The sequence below is a fragment of the Diabrotica undecimpunctata genome, chromosome 5 (assembly GCF_040954645.1).
Source record: "Diabrotica undecimpunctata isolate CICGRU chromosome 5, icDiaUnde3, whole genome shotgun sequence".
NCBI classification, from domain to species: domain Eukaryota; kingdom Metazoa; phylum Arthropoda; class Insecta; order Coleoptera; family Chrysomelidae; genus Diabrotica; species Diabrotica undecimpunctata.
Window position 1 is genome coordinate 96,779,491 of NC_092807.1, and position 20,820 is coordinate 96,800,310.

At 32.7% G+C, this 20,820-nt stretch overlaps 1 protein-coding gene across 4 annotated transcripts in view; it reads right to left on the bottom strand.

Moving 5' to 3' along the window:
* Nucleotides 1-18,696, bottom strand: part of Tob (Transducer of ERBB2) — a 242,177-nt gene extending 223,481 nt beyond the window's left edge. For 3 of the 4 annotated variants that reach the window (XM_072532289.1, XM_072532290.1, XM_072532292.1), the window contains exon 1: nt 18,530-18,696. The gene's annotated coding sequence lies outside the window, so the exon portion shown is untranslated. Of the gene's footprint in view, nt 1-18,209; nt 18,498-18,529 lie in introns of those variants that run through there. The other variant, XM_072532291.1, reaches the window with a different exon arrangement.
* Nucleotides 18,697-20,820: the final 2,124 nt, after the last annotated feature.

Genomic DNA, 20,820 nt, shown 5'->3' on the forward strand with positions numbered 1-20,820 from the left:
TAAGTGAGCGATGATAATATAAAAACATTAGCCACTAGATTTGCCAGGAACTGGATTTTTGAAATATTTATTATCAAACCAACTTTTTTAGATGATGTTCTAACTTTTTCAATATACATTGTGCTTATTAGATATTATCTGAAATCAATACAACATCGTTCGCAAAACATAGATAATTTACCATTTCCCCCTATAACCCTATCTTACCTCTCCATCTATGAAATTTGTTTTTGTGTTTGTTGTTTAGTATTTCAACATTTATTGATGCGTTCTTGTATGTATATATGATTGTTGCTAAGTATCTATCTCCATTTGGCTAAGGTATCTAAAGGCGCGTTCTCATGAGTTAAGTTTAATTGATCAACAAAAGTTGAATGAAAACTCTAATATACATATATACATATATTTGGCTCCACAACCCATGGTGGGTCTTGGCCTGCTCAAGGATAAGTCTCCATTTTCTCCTATTCCTACGTTTCCGACGTAGGTGAGGATGGGCTTGATAAGAGTTGTGTATATCACTAGTTTCGTTCTTTTTGTAACTAGGCTTGTTGTTAAAAATTTTTTTAATCCATAATAGGCTCTATTTGCCAGATATATCAGTCAGTTAATTTCTGCACTTACTGCATTATTCTGATTAATTTGTGAGCCTAGGTATATAAACTCTCTTACTCCTTCGAAAGTATATGTTCCGATCGTTAGATCTTCGGGTTGTGTTGCTTGTATATACACTCCGCGTCATAGAAAACGGGCCACCCCAAATATTTTAAATAATTTCGAAATTATTATTTATTGCTACAAAATTAAGCATTTATTTTTTTGTATATTGAAGTAATAATATTTTATTTTTTATGTAACTTGGGTTATTTAAGTTAACTGGATTGAGGATATTCGTAGAACCTATAAAACAAAACAATTTTGAGAAAAAGTTGAGTTTACAACTTGATAAATTTTCGAGGAAGCGATTGTTTTGAGAAATGTATGATATTGTAAAGGGTTCTAATGAGTTTTAAACGCATCTCAGTATTACAGTAGCCGACTTGGTGTGAAGTAGTCTTTTAATAACGATGGAGAAGTTTCAAAAATCGGTTGAAATTGTAACGTTACTGGGAAGTGGATTAAGTCAAAGACAAGTTGCAAGACAATTGAATGTCTTGCAATGAGTTCCCCTGGTTGTTCTTCCAGATTCTCTTATCACTTTCTCTAGTGCAATATTGAATAGAAGGCATGATAGGCTGTCTCCTTGTCTAAGTCTTATCTGAGACTGGAACGTTCTGGAAACTCCGTTCTGCACTCTAACTTTACACTCGACTCTTGAGAGGGTCGCTTTCACCAATTTTACTAAGTGTACTGGTATGCTGGATTGTATCATGGCCTTGTACAGTGCGTTTCTTTCAACACTATCATAGGCACATCTAAAATCAACAAACAGGTGATGAATATCAATTCCATACTCATATGTTTTTTCCAGAGCTTGCCTTAGAAGGAATATTTGATCGATATATATATATATATATATATATATATATATATATATATATATATATATATATATATATATATATATATATATATATTGTTGTGGTATTCAAAATTGAAGGGTAAAAATATTAAATGTACGATGAAATCAATATTTCAGAGATTATAGAAAATAAAAAAAAAATACTCCGAGCTGCCTGGAATTAACACAAAGGTAATCTTAGTCATAAATAATCTTTTGTATAAATATAAAACAAGTGAAATAGTGCGGGTACAATGAATAGAAGTTAACGATGGTTTTTCCCCATAAACCATAAAGTGTTCCGTAAGCCGGATTTGCGCCATGAAATGGACAATAAAAATAGTTAATAAATAAATGATTGTTCGTAATATGTAAATACCCAGTAGAAATTAAGTGTCCTTGTAGAAATAATATGAATAAGGAAAGTTTGTAGGTATTTCTGATTTTATGTGGGAGTGGTATGCAAATTTCTGATTGGCCGAGAATTTGGAAAGTGGTGATGGGTGTGTATAATGACAGGTTGGATGAATGGATAGAGGAGATGAGAGAGTCAGTTAGTTCCAGCTTCTTAAAGTGAATGGTTGGTTTTCGAGGTGGTATCCAAGGGTAGTAAGTGATAAAGAATAAGTTGTGAGTTGGTGAAGTAATTGTGTCCCACGGTAGCTGATCTGGTACACATTTGTAAGTAAACTTTTCCTACTTGTATTCTACGTATCGCTGTTTATTTCGGAACGAGAGATTAAGTTTGGCGAGAGGAAAAGAGGCTGACATCATTGGAAAGGTACGTGCATTCGAAGGAGAGCATTGAAGACACTAAATTGCAATATCTCGTTTAATATTGTATTAATAATTACATAGGAGGCTGCTGGGAACTGATAGTTCATTTTGCATAGAACAAGGAATTGGACAACTCAAGGCAGAGGAAGCGTTTCAACAGGAGAAACATTCATAATATATTAAATTTGAGAACTTTGGGTTAAAAAATATTATATCATATTAGTAACGTGTGAATAAGTTGTCAATAGTCGAAGGAGATCAAATTTGTTCTGAGAGGGGACACGGAGCTGTGGAGAGAATTGGATAATTCATACAAATTTTTCTTGGTACAATCGTTATATCAAAATTGCATTAGGAAGGACACTGAATATTATTTTTGATTTGTTTATGTAGAATAATAAGCTGTATCTTAGATTGTAGTTGTATTATATTATCCATGCATTATTGAAGGTTCACGTACGAAGAACGAATTTTGTTTGATAAACATTGTACGCTAATAATTTTTGGAGGTATTTTAATCAGTTTATTTTATTACATTATTTTCATATCATATTATGTTGTTTTATTCCGTTATTCTTTGGACCTAACCCATCAGCTGTAAAGTATAGATATTGAAGCACGAGTAAAACCTGAGATAACAAAATTGAAAGGTGTGATATAAATGATCAATCAAAAATTGTAATAATGTTTTATATATGTTTTTTGTAAAGTTTTAAAATTAAAATTCTAGATATCACATATATATATATATATATATATATATATATATATATATATATATATATATATATATATACTTATAATAATATAATACTTAACTTATAAGCTAATATACAAAGATATAATAAATAACTTCTTTTATTGTCTTTATTACAATGCCATTCTCACCCGGTACCTCGTCATTTTTCATCGTTTTCAGAGCTGATATAATCTCATCTTCTGTTATGTCCGGGATAGCTTTTGAACTTTGGTTTGAAATGTTCTCATACGTAATTTCTGATCCTCTAACGAATACAGTCGTTTGTAGAATAACTCTATTTCCTCTAAGATCTCATTTCTGTTTGTGACAATATTTCCTTATGAATTTTTGATCTTGTGCATGTCTTTTCTCTCTATTTGCGTTTGTCTGCGTAGAACCTTCAGCATTTTATTTGTTTCTATTGCATTTTTAATCTCAATCACATTCTGTTGTCTTTTGTGTGTTTCTAATCTCATTCGTTATCTCCCTATTTATTGATCCGTATTCTTTTGTGGTTTTATCTGACAGTCTTCTTCTTTCCTCTATGGGCAATGATTCTTTGGTTTATTCTATGTATTTTGTTTTGTTTGGGATAATTTTTGTTGTATTTTTAATACAATCAGACTTCCAGATTTTTAGAGATAGTATCCAGGATAGTATCCATTTTTTATGTTTGTCTTCACTTTTACACTTACCATCCGGTGGTCGCTTCCCGGAGAGAATCTATTTAGAACACTTACTTTATGAATAATATCTTTTCTATTAATTATTATAAAGTCCATCGCTTTCTTTGTCTCTACATCTGGGCTTACTCATGTCCATTTTGTGTTAGACTTTTTTTAAAACATGTGTTAATAAAATGCACATCTCTACATTAAATTTTTTTAATTTTGTGTAAATTTCGCTTAGATAACGCGGTCCAAATTCTTTTATGGACTAAAAAATTCAGATACCTGTTTGTTACTCTATTATTATAATGCCAAAATGTTGATAAGTTTTTTTTGAGGGTCGTATTTAGGAAATCAGAAAATAAAAATCTCATATTGTTCAATCAACGATCTAGAAAATGAATAGCTCAATGAACTGTAACTACACAGGACGGACTAGAAAAAAAAAATTGACAAAGGGAGACAAACACGAGCAGAACTATCAGAACTGATTCAAATTTTTATTTGGTCTTCTACCGTTAACACGTTTTTGACATTATAAGTTATCAGTACTTAAATGATCTTCAGACCAGACGTTACTTAATGCAATAAGGTCGTGTCTACGTGTTAGCGACAAACTTGGGTATTTTAGAATAATAGGTCGTAATTACACAGCAAAATGAAAGCATAAATATTCATTTTTTATACAATATGAGTGTTCGAGGTTCACTTACACGGTGACTTCATTGAATTATAACTTATCTAACTATTCTGTTAATAACAGAATGTATTGTTAAAGTAATCTACATTTGGATTAAAACAACTTTCAATACACGTCATTTTTCCCTTGTTGCTGTACTTTGAATTTGAAAAGATAAGCTAGGATTAATTAGGACTTTATTAGAAGACCAATGACAGAAATTTCATTGGATGTAATACCAATACCAATTATGTCAATGTTTCTCGTTTCAGCCGGTAAAGATTCGTTAAAACGATTGCCTGATATGTCAACATTTGACAATATTTTTGTTTTGGAGATTATATTTACTTTTGATCTACGAAAATAAACAGTATAAAAGAAAAAAATTTTTAATGAAAGTAAAAGATTATTAGAATATCATTTTCAGGTTTAAATTTAAATTACGAGTAAAATCTTTAAAAAGTATAAATCAATTTTGGCTCTAGTTACTGCGCAAAGAGTTAAGCAGGCGAAAAAATAGTTACATCTTTCATTATTGTATCCATTACTAAATAAACAAGAACTGGTCTTAGGCTTTCCTTTTCTGGTTCCTCCCAGTGTGGATATATTCTTTGATGTTTGCGTTCTAGCTTTTATTTTTGTGGTATTGTTTATATTTATCATATTAGAGGGAGTTCTCTTCAAGTACTTCAAATTCTTTGAATTTTTCTTGTATTCGTCTTATTGTTAATAGGAAATTGCTATTAAGATTCTTAAACCTCACGCGATAAGATCAATGAAAATCAATAAATCTCCTGGTCCAGACCATATACCAAGCAAGCAAGCTATTAAAACTAATCAATAAAAAAATTTGGATGTTTTTGTGATATTGTACAGATTTTCTATTGAGCATACTTTTGCACTACCAAATGAATTCTTACTGATTGCTGAGAGTTTTTTCACTTCATTACTAAACCTCGGTGTTCCTAGTAGCATTGACATTAATTTTTGCTCTTATTGTTTCGTCTTCGATTTCCCTTATATAATTTTTAATTTTAATTCAGCAATATCCACTATTAATACAACCATATCTTTTTCTTTAAACAGAAACATATTTCTCTACGTTAATAGGAATCTTTAATGATTGTTGAGCAATTTTCATCAAATCACATTTGTAGTTTGTTCCCAGGTTGGCTGAAGTTAGAATTCTGACGTGTGGTATTGGAAAAAAAAAATCAGAGATTTTCATTATTTTACTACATAGGTATAGGTATCCTACTTTTAGAAAATAATAAATCGTAAGCTTTTCTTTTAAAAGAATGAACAAGAGTTGAAACATTAGCTAGTCGAGGAAACTTTAGTTTAGTTCTAAAATCTATGTTTCTCACTGTTTTCTAAATGTCTTTAAGATATCAGTAGCTTCTATAGTCCATTTCCATCATATTGATAGCACATTATGTATGCAAATCCCTAAACTGTTGATACCGGTGACTCAATGAAAAATAGATATTTGTCAACAAGTTTACAGATGTATATAGGAAAACAATTTTAAACTGAGTATGACTACCAGGTATAAAGGTTGAAGCAGAATAGAATATAATAGTTTTGAGGGTTACTAATCCCTTAATAAAGTTGCCAGTGTCGGAGTGATGGAGATTAACAGGTACAAATGAATTTGCAAGGAATGTAAGATGTTTATTTTATTGGTTATATATAAATTTGTGACCGTAACAGGGGCCGATTTGTAAAAAAATGAATATTATTTTAATCAAATTCCATTTCAGATTCACTGCTTTCTTCAGAATCTAAGGAATCTTCAACTCCAATGTTAATTATTACCGGTTCCAGCATTGCATCAGTCATATTATCCAAATTCCACATTTTATTTTCTTCCTTGTGAGCATGAATAACAGCATTTTTCCAATTTTCTGGAGTTACTTTTGATAAGGAATGTTCTAATAATTGTTGTAAGTCTTCTAATGTAAAAGTTTTGTTGTTGCGTCCGACTTCATCCTTTACTTGAGACCATATATTTTCTATCGGATTCAGATCACAGTGGTAAGGGGGTAAACGTAAAATAATTACATCACGGTTTAATGCCATTTCATCAATTATATATTTTTTATAAGCTGCTTTATGTTGCCTTACAATAGGTAATAATTCCTTTTTTGTCGAATTATCCTTGTACTCAATTGCGTGTTTATCCAACCATTCGATTATCTCTCTTTTTTTTCCATGCCGTTGTTGGCAATTTTTCTACTAGTCTTGAATGGTAACTAGCATTATCCATGACTATGACAGAATTTTTTGGAATTAAATCCAACATTTGCTCAAAATATTCTTCAAAAACGTCAGCAGTCATTTCCTCGTGGTAATCTTTGGTTGATTGTGAGACAAAACTTAATAATCCACCATTGACAAAACCGTATTCGTTTCCAATATGTGTTATTATGAGTCTGCGTCCTTTTCCAACAGGAATATTGTTTGAATGCCTGACGGGAACTTTTCACATTTGTATCAACCCATAGATCTCAATTCTCATTCGTTTCACTGCGAGTGGTTCAGTGGTTCGATCCCCAGCTCGGTGTAAAATTCTAAATGAATCTGCGGCTTAGACTAGAATATGCTGGTGTCTGATCGGCCTATGGTGGAGCAGTACGGCAAGAGATAAGGGCTTGCGACTCAGCGACACTCGTCCATAGATCCCTACCGGAAGGGCGAGGCGCCTAAATACCGGTATATATATATATATATATATATATATATATATATATATATATATATATATATATATATATATCAACCCATAGATATGGTACAGTATGACCTTCATTTAGCCAAGTCTCGTCCAAATAAAAAATTGTTTTCCTTCTTCTCTGTACTTTTTAATAGTTCTGAGATAATCTCGTCTCCAACATACAATGTAATATTTGTCAATTAAAACGGATTTTCTTCTATTCTTTTGCCAACGAAATCCCATCTCTCTCAATAGTCCCCATAATTTCTTGTTGCTTATGATTGGTAACTCTTCGTTTTCTCTAATTAATGTTTGGATTTTGTCCAATGCTGGAAATTCTTTGTTAAAAAAAATGACTGGACGCTGCGTCTTATCATGTTTTTATGTATTTCTTCAATTTCCAAGGGTTTACCCCCTGCACTCTTCTTGACGATTTCACGAACATTACTTAAAGGGCGTTGATGTACAAGTGCATCGTGTATATTTAATATTATATTTTTCTCTCTTAGACTGAAGGCACATTTAAAACTACACTTAACCGGGATAAAACCTATTGTCGACGTCATTTTAACGTCATCGTCGTCAGGTAATCGTTCAAAGAAGGTATTCTTTTTGTGTCAGGCGACAACTTGTATAGAAAACAATAATCACCTTTAAATTACTGTTTACATTAATTTATTTCGTGAAACATTGAATTCTCTCGTTAATCACCCGTGTATAATTAACAATAATCGTGTGGCATATATACCGTTTTTTACGCACAAAAAAGTATAGTGAGATTAGTGGACACTTATTTTACAGAAGATTCTTTAAAAGATAATGAATTGTTGACGGCATCTTAAAATATTAATTTTTTTTATTTATTTAAAAACAAGTATAGGGTGACGCCTATGGTTTTTTGACCTGTTGAGGATTTGCATACATAATGTGCTATCAATATGATGGAAAAGGACTATAGTCGATGAAACTTTAGTTTAGTTCTAGTTCTATGTTTCTCACTGTTTTCTAAATGTCTTTAAGATATCAGTAGCTTCTATAATATTTTAAAATAAAATACAAGAATTTAAACAGACCATAATAACTAATCTAAAATATTTATAAAGTTTAAAATAAACTAATTTTAAGAAATAGCATAACAAACTTGATTTGCTTAGAACCAAGAGGCATCTAACTTCCAGAAACATCGTAGCATGACGTCTCATTTGCGGCATATAATATTTTTCTATATCTATTATGACACTAGTGAATAAGTTTTTTTTTATTTAAAAATACAGACAGTCTAATAATATTAAGAAAAGTATTTTTAACTTGTATCGTGGCCAAAACAACATTATAGTAGCGTCGTTAAGTAAAATGACTGAGAGTGGGATTTTCCAGAAAACGTGTTAATTCTGGAAGTAATCGATTGCGTCTTATTACTCTATTTCATCTATTGCAACATAAACAAAACATCTTATCGAGGCGACAGATACAGGTTGTCCCAACTATGCAATTTGTTATGATTTTTTAAATTAAAATAGAAAAAAAATGTAAAATATTTAAACGAATTAGGCTTGATGACGATAATTGCTACTAAGTTAAGGACACAAAACAGAAACTTTTGTATTAAACTGATTTTGTTTTGAAAACAAATCTGATTTTGCTTGGTTTTTTTTAAACAACCATAAAAAGTGAAAAAATCATTTTGTGGCTATAAAACATTTCTTATACATTTTAGAGAAAATGGTTCAAACAAAACTTGTAAAATTTTGTTTTTTTTTTTTTAATTGCTAGTTTCTAAATTAAAATACATAAACAATTGGCCGAGATAATTACAAAAAACTTTGTTTACTACCTATAATTATAGCAATTATTGAGTTATTAAAGTGTGCACAGATCTCACAACGCAATTTGGATTCATGGATGCGTTAGGTACAAGAGAGGCCTTGTTCGCGGTTCAGTTATTATTTCAAAGGTGCAGAGACGTCAACTGCAATATTTATGTACTCTTTATCGACTACCAGAAAGCTTTCGACATAATCAAGCACGATAAGCTCATGGATATACTAAAGGCAACTGATCTGGATAACAAAGACCTTCGAGTAATCAAGAACATATACTACAACCAATTAGCAACCATTTGAGGTGAAAGACCAACTAACAGAAGAAGTTAGTCTATTCGGAATACGTCATGAGCCAGGCCTTAGAGCATATTGAAGAGGGTATTCTCATAAATTGTGAGCTCCTGAATAACATCAGATATGCAGACGACACCATCCTCTTTGCAGACAGTTTAGAAGGTTTACAGACACTAGAAACGCAATTGTGGAGAATCAGTCAAGAATACGGGCTTGATTTTAATATCAAGAAAACAAAGTACATGGTTATCAGTAAGAAGCATATTCCACCTAGTCAATTACTGGTAGATCAGCAACAAATACTTTAAGTGCCCCGTTACTACTATTTAGGAATAAACGACCAATGAGACCACTCAGTTGAGATAAAACAAAGAATTGAAAAAGCCAGGTCAGCATTTGTCAGAATGAGCAAGATATTTAAGAGCCACGACCTACCCTTAAAAACGAAAATGCGTTTATTGAGATGCTAAGTGTTTACAGTGCTGCTCTATGGGCTTGAATCATGGACACTAACTGAAGCATCCATGGAAAACTCGAGGCGTTTGAGATGTGGTGTTATAGACGGATACTGAGGATCTCCTGGGTGAACCGAATAACAAACATTGAGGTTCTACGTCGGATGGATAAAACATGTGAAATTATATCCACAATGAAACAGCGCAAGCTAGAATATCTTGGACATATAATGCGAAATGATCATAGATATAACCTGCTGCAACTTATATTACAGGGAAAGATCTACGGAAAGATGGGACCAGGTAGGAGAAGAATATCTTGGCTCCAGAACTTACGAAAATGGTTTTCCTTGACCACTTCAGGACTATTTCGAGCTGCGGTCAATAAAGTTAGAATTGTCATGCTAGTAGCCAACATCCGTAACGGATAGGCACCACCAGAAGAAGAAGAAAGTATGCTAAATCTCAGCTCGATTGACCAAATAGTTTGTAAGTTTTTCAATTTGTTTATCCTACAGAGCCATTAGTTAAACAACTGTACTTGAGGTATTTAGCCGATCGCAATCGATTCTTTGAGACTCCAGTTTTAACATATATTAAAAACAATTCTAAAATCTGGAAAGATACGGACATAACCAGGAACACGAAACTTCGCCTATTACGGACGCTTATCTTTCCTATCGCTACCTATGCGTCAGAAACTTGGACCATTAAAAAGTTCGACTCACGACATATAATGGCCTTTGAAATGTGGGTATATCGTAGAATGATGCGCATACCCTGGACAGCACTTCGCACAAATGTCTCACTATTGACAGAACTCGACATCAATACTAGTCTTACCACAATCATCAACCAAAATATATTGAGGTACTTTGGACACATTACCAAACGAATGGAAGGCATGGAGAGGTTGGTGGTTAAAGGCAAGGTAGATGGTAATAGAACTCGAGGAAGATCGCCACTCCGATGGTCAGACCAAATAAAGTGCGCTACCGGTTACTCTCTGTCTGAGGCAGCACACCCCGCCCAGGAGAGAGAAGAATGGATAGCAACCATTCGTCAAATATTATAACGTCACCACATACTTACGAAGGATAAGGGATAGAGGAGGAGGAAAATCAATTCAACATTTTAACAAAATTGTTATTAAAAAACCGATTGAAAACGGTTTTTTAGCTTATAAACATTTATAATAACTTTGATACTTAATAAAAGATTACGAAAAGACACAATTAAAAAAAGCTTCTGTGATCAAAATGATATTTCCACTGTTTATTAACTTTGAGAGCTGAAAATTAAACATATTATAAACGAAGATCTAGATTGTATGATCCAATTTATAGTTGGCAAGTACAGAAAACGTGTAAAAAGTTATAAACTGTAAATGATTGTACCCGTAAAATTTGGTTTAAAATGAATAAAGGATAAACAAGAAGAAGCGTCGGTCGACCACCTACAAGATGGACTGACGATTTAAGAAGACTCAATAAACACTGGATGAGAGCGGCGCAAGATAGACGGGGTTGGAAACATGAGGAAGAGGCCTATGTTCAGCAGTGGACTCTTGAGGCTGGATGATGATGATGAAGAAAGAAATGACATAGGAATTATATCGGGAAATTTTTAACCATCTGTTTAGATATTGGTTAACAACAATAAGCATAATTTGGAACTACACATGATAAGTAATCTTAGAAAAGGCTACCTATATTTACTCTTATAGAAACTCTTCGTCTTCTTACTACATCAAAATTCTTTCCATTCTTCGCTACTCTTAGTAATTATTGAACGTTCATACATGAACGTTCATAACGTACATGAACCATGACATAGCTCTTGTGCCTATTCAGAAACGAGGTTTTATCATACAGATCCATATCATTACTTCTATGAGTTATTGTTAAAAAGGCTTAAACCAATAAAAGAAACAGAAAACCTAACATCGGTACAATGTGGATTTACGAAGAATCATTTAACTATTGAACAAATTCACCAGATCACTAGCATCAGATTGATAGCATTAAAAAAAAGCTTTGCCCCTTTTGCTGTCTACTTCTTGGATGTGGCTCACTTATTTGATCGGATTTGGCACAAAGGATTCATACATACTTAGATTATTTCCCTCAGATAACCAATCCCCAGTATTTAAGTCAAATGCTTCAGATTTGGACTGATAAAAATATTAGAGCTAAATAAAAAGACTTAGTTCTTAAAGATGCTTTGTTCAACACGAAGAAGCCGTACAGAAGATGCAGAACCAAATTAATAACTGTACAAAGTGGTGGAAAATCAAATCGAATGATTATAAGTTCGTTTAAATTGGCTTAACTAACCAAAGGATTTTTAAATCTCAGTAAGACTGAATGGTGTTCAGATCAAGCACGAAAACACCGTTACATATCATGACTATCATCTTTGATGGATGGAAAGTGATTTAGACAGATACCTAAGACCTACTTCTTTTTTGATTCCAGTAGAATCGCTTCACCTTTTTTGGGGTCAGCCTATGCTTCTCCGCCCTGTTGACAATTTATTTCGAGCCAAATCTCACCAATCTTCTTTCTTTCGGCTGTCGACACAATCTTCAGTTTTTAAATCTGTAGCGGTCATTGCATCCTCGACATCTTCTCTCCAGGACCGTGTTGGTCTACCTCGTTTTTTTCGGGATTGTCTCTGCAGGTGTCCACGTTTAACCTTTTGACTTCAATTGTGTTTACTATGTCTAGTGAGCCGGCAACATCGTCTCCAATAGTTTATTTTCATGACCTTAATTTTTGATTTGTTTCTTTGATTTATTTCCGAGAGTTCGGGAATTCTTCCAATTTTTCTAGTTAATTTGTTTCAAGTTTTACTAGTAATGTAAAGGTTCGCAAAACATCAATGATTTAAACATAACGAACGCCAATAATATTTAAGTTATGTTACAGATATTTGAGTAAAAACTAGTTCATAGTTTATCATATTTATAAAACAGGTGTAATTTAGATTTAACGAGAATAATTAGATTAAAATGTCGAAACATACAACGAAGTGACGTATTTTAATAATAGAGAGACACGATGTTAAAAATGTAAAACGTAGAATTGTTTATCATTAGTTTTTCGTAGATTATACCAGGTAATGTAGGTAATGAAGGCAAAGAAATAACTAACAAAAATCTATACATAGATATAAATAAAATTATGATACCGAATGACTCCACAAGATATTGCATCTCATGCATTAGATGGGCACCGCACAAAATCTATACGATGGATCTAATAACAAGGAGAAAAAGAGGAACATAACAGAACCAAATAGACCAATACAGTCAAATATTTTATAGTGTTTTCGCAATTGCCACGGAGTAATAGAATTCTAGAAACCTGTAGTTTCAGGTGTGGGTGCCTATACTAATATTTACATTAATCATAAAATGGGCATTTAAAAATATTTGTTTCGAATAAGTAGCAGTATTATTTCGGTATCTACGTTACATGTTTTTCAGATGTTTGTTGTAAATTAAAATTAAAATTTATGTCAAACATAAATTCGTTTTTGTGTTTATATATTAAGAGAAATTACTAGAAACTTATCATACGATAAAACCTAGTTTTTTCCTTCTAATAAGTAATTTAATCAAAAAAAGTTTACAATTTTAAGAACTCTTTAACAATTTTTACAGTAAAAATCATTTTTTAAGTTATTGACAACCAAAATGTCGTGAAACTCACAGCTATTTTTTACATTATAGCCAACAAATATATTTTTGCATACAAAATATAAAATGGGAGAGTGAAAAATCAATTTGTCTTCGGATTTTCAAATAATGTAATTCATATTCACATAATAATTCATAGGAACAACCCCAGAGTTTTTCCGTTAGCACTCCCTCACAACCTTAAAATAAGAATTGGCTATTGTTAATAAGGATCAGCTATTGTTATATATACTCAATATTTGTGAGCGCAGGTAAAACTCTTAATTCACAAAATTTTTAGCGGCAGACTCTATTAAAATACATGATTTTTGTTTACAACTATATCAGAGTATATTGTTAGCTTCTGCTTAAAATGTATTTCCAAATTTGACAGAAAATCACTGATATATTATCAAGGTAAATGTTTAAAAAATTAACAGTTAAAATGGCTTATAAACAGGGACATCATGTCTTCAAAGATGGTAATTTCAAGATGAAGGAATCATGCAATCAAAAATTGCTTCAGAAAAAATTAGATTGTCCAATTTATATTCATGAATATAGACACTGTGTTGATGCAAATTTCTCCGATAATCGTATCGAAAAATGTTCGAAAATGTTTAATCAAAATTCTAAAAGAATGCTAAATAAAATAGAGGAAACGTATCGGGCAACTGGGAAACCCAGTAATTACAAGACTAAAGAAACGAATAATAAAGCAAGAAAGCCTGAAAATGACTGTATAAAAGGGAACTTCTGTTCTCAAGAAACAAAGAGAGATAGAAAAATCTATTCTAAAATTCTATTGGTGACGTTGAGCAAGAAATATTAAAATGCATATTTTGTTTGAGCCTCCCGTACTGTATATTTTCTTAAAATTTTGATTTATTACTCCGTCTGGATTAATGTATCATGTATCTAAGATGAAAATAAAAAAATTAGTCAGCAAAAAGGACAAAAAAATAAACTGAAAGAAATAATTAATTTAATAAACGAGGAACTTGACAGAAAGCCAGTAGAAGTAACGGACATATGAATAGCAATGACGTAAAATAAAAAACGAGGAAGTTTCTCAACAACTACAAAAAATTAAGAGGATAAATCAAGACCAGATGAAATACCTGGAAATACCCAGATAACTAGAGCAATATTTTAATATCCGTCTACAAGGGACACGTTCAATAATGTGCAAACTAGAGGAGCATAAAACTATTTAGTCATAGTAAATAAGTATGGCAGAGGGCAATTGATAAATATGAAACCGTAATATCTGAAACTCTTAAATCTTCATTAAACAAATTTCGTTCACAAGTCCGATGGAAAAATATAGGAATGAATAAAGGAGTAGATGCTCGTATGGCTGTTATTGCTTTTTAAAAACCAAATTGATAAGATAAGTCGTTTTCTGGTAGTGTTAGTACAATTCTGGGGGATACTAATAAATTTCATGTGAAAATATAATTCCATTAGGTCTTGGTGCTAATTCCAACGAAATTGACAGCAAAATTTATAAAATTATCAAAAGGCCACCTATTATATGTGGCGAAATAAAAAAAAATGAATGTTGCGGAAATGAGAATGCTGCGATGGAAGATTGGCGTGACAAAAAAAATATTAAAATTTAATTTATTAGGGAACATCTAGGTGTCGTATAAATTTAAAAGTTAGGGAATTATTGCAATTATGAAAAGATGCCCCATTGAAATTTTTCTTTTAACAGAATGAGAAAACTTCTCTGTAATCGCAATATCAATATAACGGTCCGGATAAGAATGCTTCGATGTTATATTTTCTCCACCCTTTTGTATGGGATTGAGGTCTGGACACTGAAACAACTCAATATTAAAAACCTGGAAACATTCAAAATGTGATGTTGTGTGTTCATTTTGAAAATATCATGGATGAATCGCAAAACAAACGCACAAGTTCTCGAACAACTAGGAAATCAATGCAAAGTTTTAAATTCCATATAAATTAGGAAGTTGGAATACGTAGGGCACATCATGATAGGTGAAAAATACGAACTATTAAGAAATATAAAGCAAGGCAAAATCAAAGGCAGAAGAAGCGTAGAAAGACGTAAAATCTCGTGGCTACGCAATCTCCGTGAATGGTTTGGATGCAGTTCAATTGAACTATTCAGACGCATAACCAACAAAATTATAATTCCCAGAATGATTTAAAGAAGACGGTAATTATTATTATAGCCAGGTAGTTATAGGTAATTATATTACAGTCTATTTTTTGCAAATGACAGCTCATTACAAATGCAAATCTTCAAATAGATGTTAAGGGTTACCGTCAAGGCCATAAACCATTGCCGTACGGATGTCGTTAAAACCAATAAGTTTTTTTTTGAGTAATTACGAGTTATGCATTAATTTGTTTAGTTACATATACTTTAAAAAAGACCCCATGTAGTTAAAAAAAACTCTTATAACTAATAATAACGATATAATTCAGTCTGGTCTCTCACAAGCTGATATTGCACGTCATCTTGACGTGCCTCAGGGCGTGATTTCGCGATTATATCGTCGGTATGAACAATTTGTTAATGTTCCTGAAAGACATGGAGGTCGCCAACGCGAAACTACTCCTCGACAGCTCGGTATATGGTAGCATTAACTCCTCCAAACAATGTATACTTCCTGTTCTCACCTCCCGTTCTCAAACTTGGACCTTTACAAAGGAAAACATGAAAAACAAAGCAAAAACCCAAAGAGCCATGGAAAGGCAAATGCTGAACATCAGGCTATCAGACAAGAAAAGAAATACTTGGATCCGCAACAAAACAAAAGTGACCGATGTATTCACGAAGATAGCAAAACTTAAGTGAAAGTTCGCTGGACATACCATAAGACAGAAAGACGACAGATAGAATAAGATGATTATATACTGGAGACCATATAGTTACAAACGAAAAAGACGAAGGCCACAAATGAGATGGTCAGATGATTTGAAGAAACACGCAGGTCCGAAGTGGATACAAACTGCCTACAATAGAGAGACGTGGAAGAAGGAAGAGGAGGCCTATGTCCAAAATTGGACAGCAAGGGCTGTATAGATAGATAACTCCTCCAAATTTGCGTATAACTGCACGTGATCTCTACGGGGTGTTACAAAATACCCATAACATTTTGCTATTTGTGACCAAACTTCAAGGAATAGTTTACATGAAACTGACCTGCACGCCAGATATCCATCGAGAGATCCCATGTTACGTCATGGAAATCGTGGACTCAAATTAAGATGGGTACAAGAACATGTGCAGTGGGCCTTACAAAAATGCAGTTCTGTGTTATTCACAGATGAAGCTAGGTTTTGTCTCTACCCTGATTAAAAATAATGGGAGTTTGGAGAGAACCTGATCGACAAAAGAGACTTAGGCATGTATAGGGTATTCGTTCATGTAGTGGTCTACAAGTTATGATGTAGGCTGAAATAGGTTTTTATCATCGACCCGTTTCCTTTTTTGTAGAAAGCACTTTAAATCAATCTATATATTGATCGTATCTAAGAACCTGTTGTTTTTCCATTTTCCACTGCTGCAGATTGGTTTTATAATGAGGATATTATAATTTTACTGTGGCCAGCACAATCTCCAGATCTTAATCCCATCGAGCATGTATGATATATGCTTCAGAGACAGATTGCTCCTCATCTGCACAATATTTATACTAGACATGGTCTTTAAGATTTTCTTAAACTGTAACGGATCTTATTGCCTTAAAACGAAATTTAATTTTAAGCATGCCAAAGAGGCGTTAAGCTGTATTTAATGCTGATGAAGGAAACACAGATTATTATACACATTTTTTGTTTTATATTGACTTTTATGTTAAAAAACTTTTGATTTTAATATATAGTCTAAAAATTATGCGGTAAATTAAGTACGTTCACAGCAAAATAAAGAATAAGTGAAAGGAGTGCCAAATAAATACAAAAAGAAAAAAACAGTATGGGATGTCCACATAAATATGTCGATAAAGTATGCTAAATATAGCGTAAGTGCGTCAAAACAGTGGCATTATAATTATTTAAAAACATTAGTGATGGCTGCAGCTGACAAGAAAAGAGTAGACTTTATCTATGTGAAAATCCATGAAAATTATGTAAATATTTTAAAACGAAATGAAGCAGCAAATAAAAGAGAAATAAGAGCACGTGAATGTATAATCCAAAAACTAGAAGAGAGACATTTGACTCGGTTAACAATCAAAGATCATGCACTGCCAAAGGATACCCAAATAAGGTTTTATATTACAATTTACTTAACCCAAAACATACACAATAATCTGATATTAATAAGATAGGACATATAGATATTTATGATAAAATAAGTCAAAAACTTGACAAGAAGAAATTTAATTTGAAAGACGTAATGTCGCCTTTACCACCCCTCAAAGCCTTTTCAAACTGTAAACCTATATTCAAATTTTAAAGAGCTATGGAACGATCGATCATAATGTATAAATTATGAGGTAAAAAGGAATAAATTCTAGATCTACAACATAAATAAAAAGATTAGAAGATAAGTTCTAGAATTTAATAGAAATTTCCAGAAAATATTAAATTTGAGAGATGAAATATGTACTAAGTAATGACTGGGTCATTAATTAGTACTGAAAAAGTAAATACAATAAATAATATATTACTTACACATATATTCTAAGCATGTGAGAACAAACCACAAAAAGAGATTAGGCAAATAGAATAGAAATACTATTATATATTTGTAATTGTGCAGAACAATATTATCCATAATAATACTATTCTAAAAAGCTACGCTTCTTTTCGATAACCTCCCTTAGCTTTCCACTATTAATAATTATTAAAGGAAGTTGCATATTGATTTATATAAGTGTATTTTGTTACCTTGTGTTCCAGAAAAAACATAAATGTGTCGTGGTAATTAATGTATTCAATCACTAAACACTATATCACTGCGTCACTGTTGATTAGATAATGTAGGGTACAAAATTGTAATGTTCTTAACTACATAAACAAGTGAATATCAGATATTTTTAAGGGTAGACCATATGTCGACCTTAAAATCTGTCAAAACTACAAACCTATATTCACAGCCACTCCAAAGGTTACTATATTTAGTGTGTATAGTTAAGATCAGCTGAGTAGCATGTGACATATATTAGTTTACTGCGTATTTGAGGGTGTTTTAAAATATAAGTACTCACCAGAAGCGTATAAAACGATGAGAAAATATAAACTTCTAAGTAATAAAAATAACGAAACTATACAATTAGATATAAAAGTAGAAAAATATAAAAGATGTTTTGGACTAGTACGATCACTGTGTTTTAGCACTCACGTTTCCGCGCCTGGCGCTACTACAATGAGCGATCCCAACCTCACAGTCGTCGATATATAACTCGGTCCACGATTCTCGCGCTGACGTCATAAGTGACGTCACGATACAGTTGCTACGGTAACGGTTTGTTTAGAAGCGCCTCCCGAATTTCGGTTGCGTCATGAACGTGTGTTCTGTGTTGGATGGGATGGATGCGATGCATTCACAGAGCAAAAGCCCCCGGGATACCTACTAATGCAGATCATTGATAGTTCCAATACATTTGGTCTATAGGTATAAATTGTTCATACTTTGTAGGAATTGATTCAATTTAACCAGGGCTACGGAAATCGGAAAATGATTACGAATAAAAAAGGAATCAAAATTACAAGATTTACATGAGTTTGGAAATCCATTCCTATCACAATAAACGCTTATTACTACAAACCATCAAAATGGCCTGATTCTTATTGTATTTTACTGGGTGACACGCTCTGAACTGTACCTCCCTACATACGCGTACTAGAGAAATTTTCAAAAGGAATTGCGATTATTAAAATATGTGAAATATTATATAGAATTTTAACTACCATCCAATTTTACAGCTAAAATCTGCCAGTAACATCATTTATAGAAGTGAAAAATCATTTTACTGTGTATACTACAGTAAAACGTCTTGGAATTTTGGCCATTTATCCCTAGAGATTCTGAATCGAAGTAATAGTAACATAAATCTCACCGTATGATGAGCCAGTTGTTGTGCGGCTGTCTGCAATAATTCGTTTGCATTTTTATTTCTCTCAATTCCGGTATGTGCCGGAGTATAGCAGTTCTTCATGTGTCTGAATGGATTTCCCTAAGCATTCCCTTCCAGCCCCACTTGTGTTACTTAAATAAACGGAGTTGAAATCGTAATTTCTGAGTTATTTCGTATGCAATTAGGCTACCCAAACACATAGAACTTGACACATTCTGTACAATGTTGAAGTTCGTTTTTCCATTTTCCATTGGGAACATCTTACACAACGTTGACATGTTCCACCCTCGACACGTATTCTCCTTTTTTCTTTATCACGGTGCAGTACAGTTGTAAGGCCATCTCCATGACAGTTACCAAGAATTAGGACTTCCTTGGTATCTAGCCACTTCGCCCAAAATATATTTATTTCTATCAAACTCAAGATTCTATTCTAATAAATTTTTTGATGAGTTTTGGTAGATTTTTCCTGTTTGCAGAAACGGTTCCTACAGTACGGTACTACGTCTTTAGACTTTATTGTACTAGCTAATTTATGCACGACTCTCTCACCAAGAGCACCAAGAATTCCATCAACTTGTTCGTCTTCCTTTCCAGTATACACATTTAAGTCACAGGTTTAGCCAGTGAAAGCGTCACCATATTTTAATGTACATAAACATTTTTTTTTAAATATCTATCGATTTTAAAGACCTTTTTACCTCGTTATCTACCTTAACGAGGTTTATCTGAAATCTTGGAAGCAAGCTGTCAGTTAGAGTAGACCATATTATATTTTCATCTTTGTTGACTCGATCCTGACTTGTTATCGGCACCGGCGCTTGATTATCTGCGAAATTTTTAGCTTCATTTTCAGAAAGTTGTTCATCATCTCTGTTGACTTCTTCGTCTTCTTGACCATCTAAATCAAAAGATGTTGTCTCTGTTTTTGTCGGTATCCTCATCAGTCTCAAAAGGGTTCGGCTCACTTTCAATGTCTGAAAGGTTATCTGCTAAAGATTGAACTTTCTTTTCAGAAAGCCCCCATTTCGACATACTGCAAAAAACCAATGGGTTACATATGTCCCGCTTAAAAATACCACTGGGACATTATTGTAGCACTAGGGTTGTTCCTAGAAAATCAAAAAGAATTCTACTATACTATATAAGAATATGGTGTATCATGTATCACTGATATAAATGCAGAAAAATATTCACTTACTATTCGAAACTCTAACTGGCTCCAGAAGTCACACAGTTTTTTCAATTTAGTTTTATGTTCTTGCTTTTGCACTAAGAATACCACTTAAGCAAAACTACTTTTAAATCGAGACGCATTTGAGCCAGTAAATATTTTTAAACTTTTATTGGGACATATAGATCACGAGGGGACTGAAAGAGTTAACTGAGGTTATTTCTGTGCTTGACTATTGGGGATCATG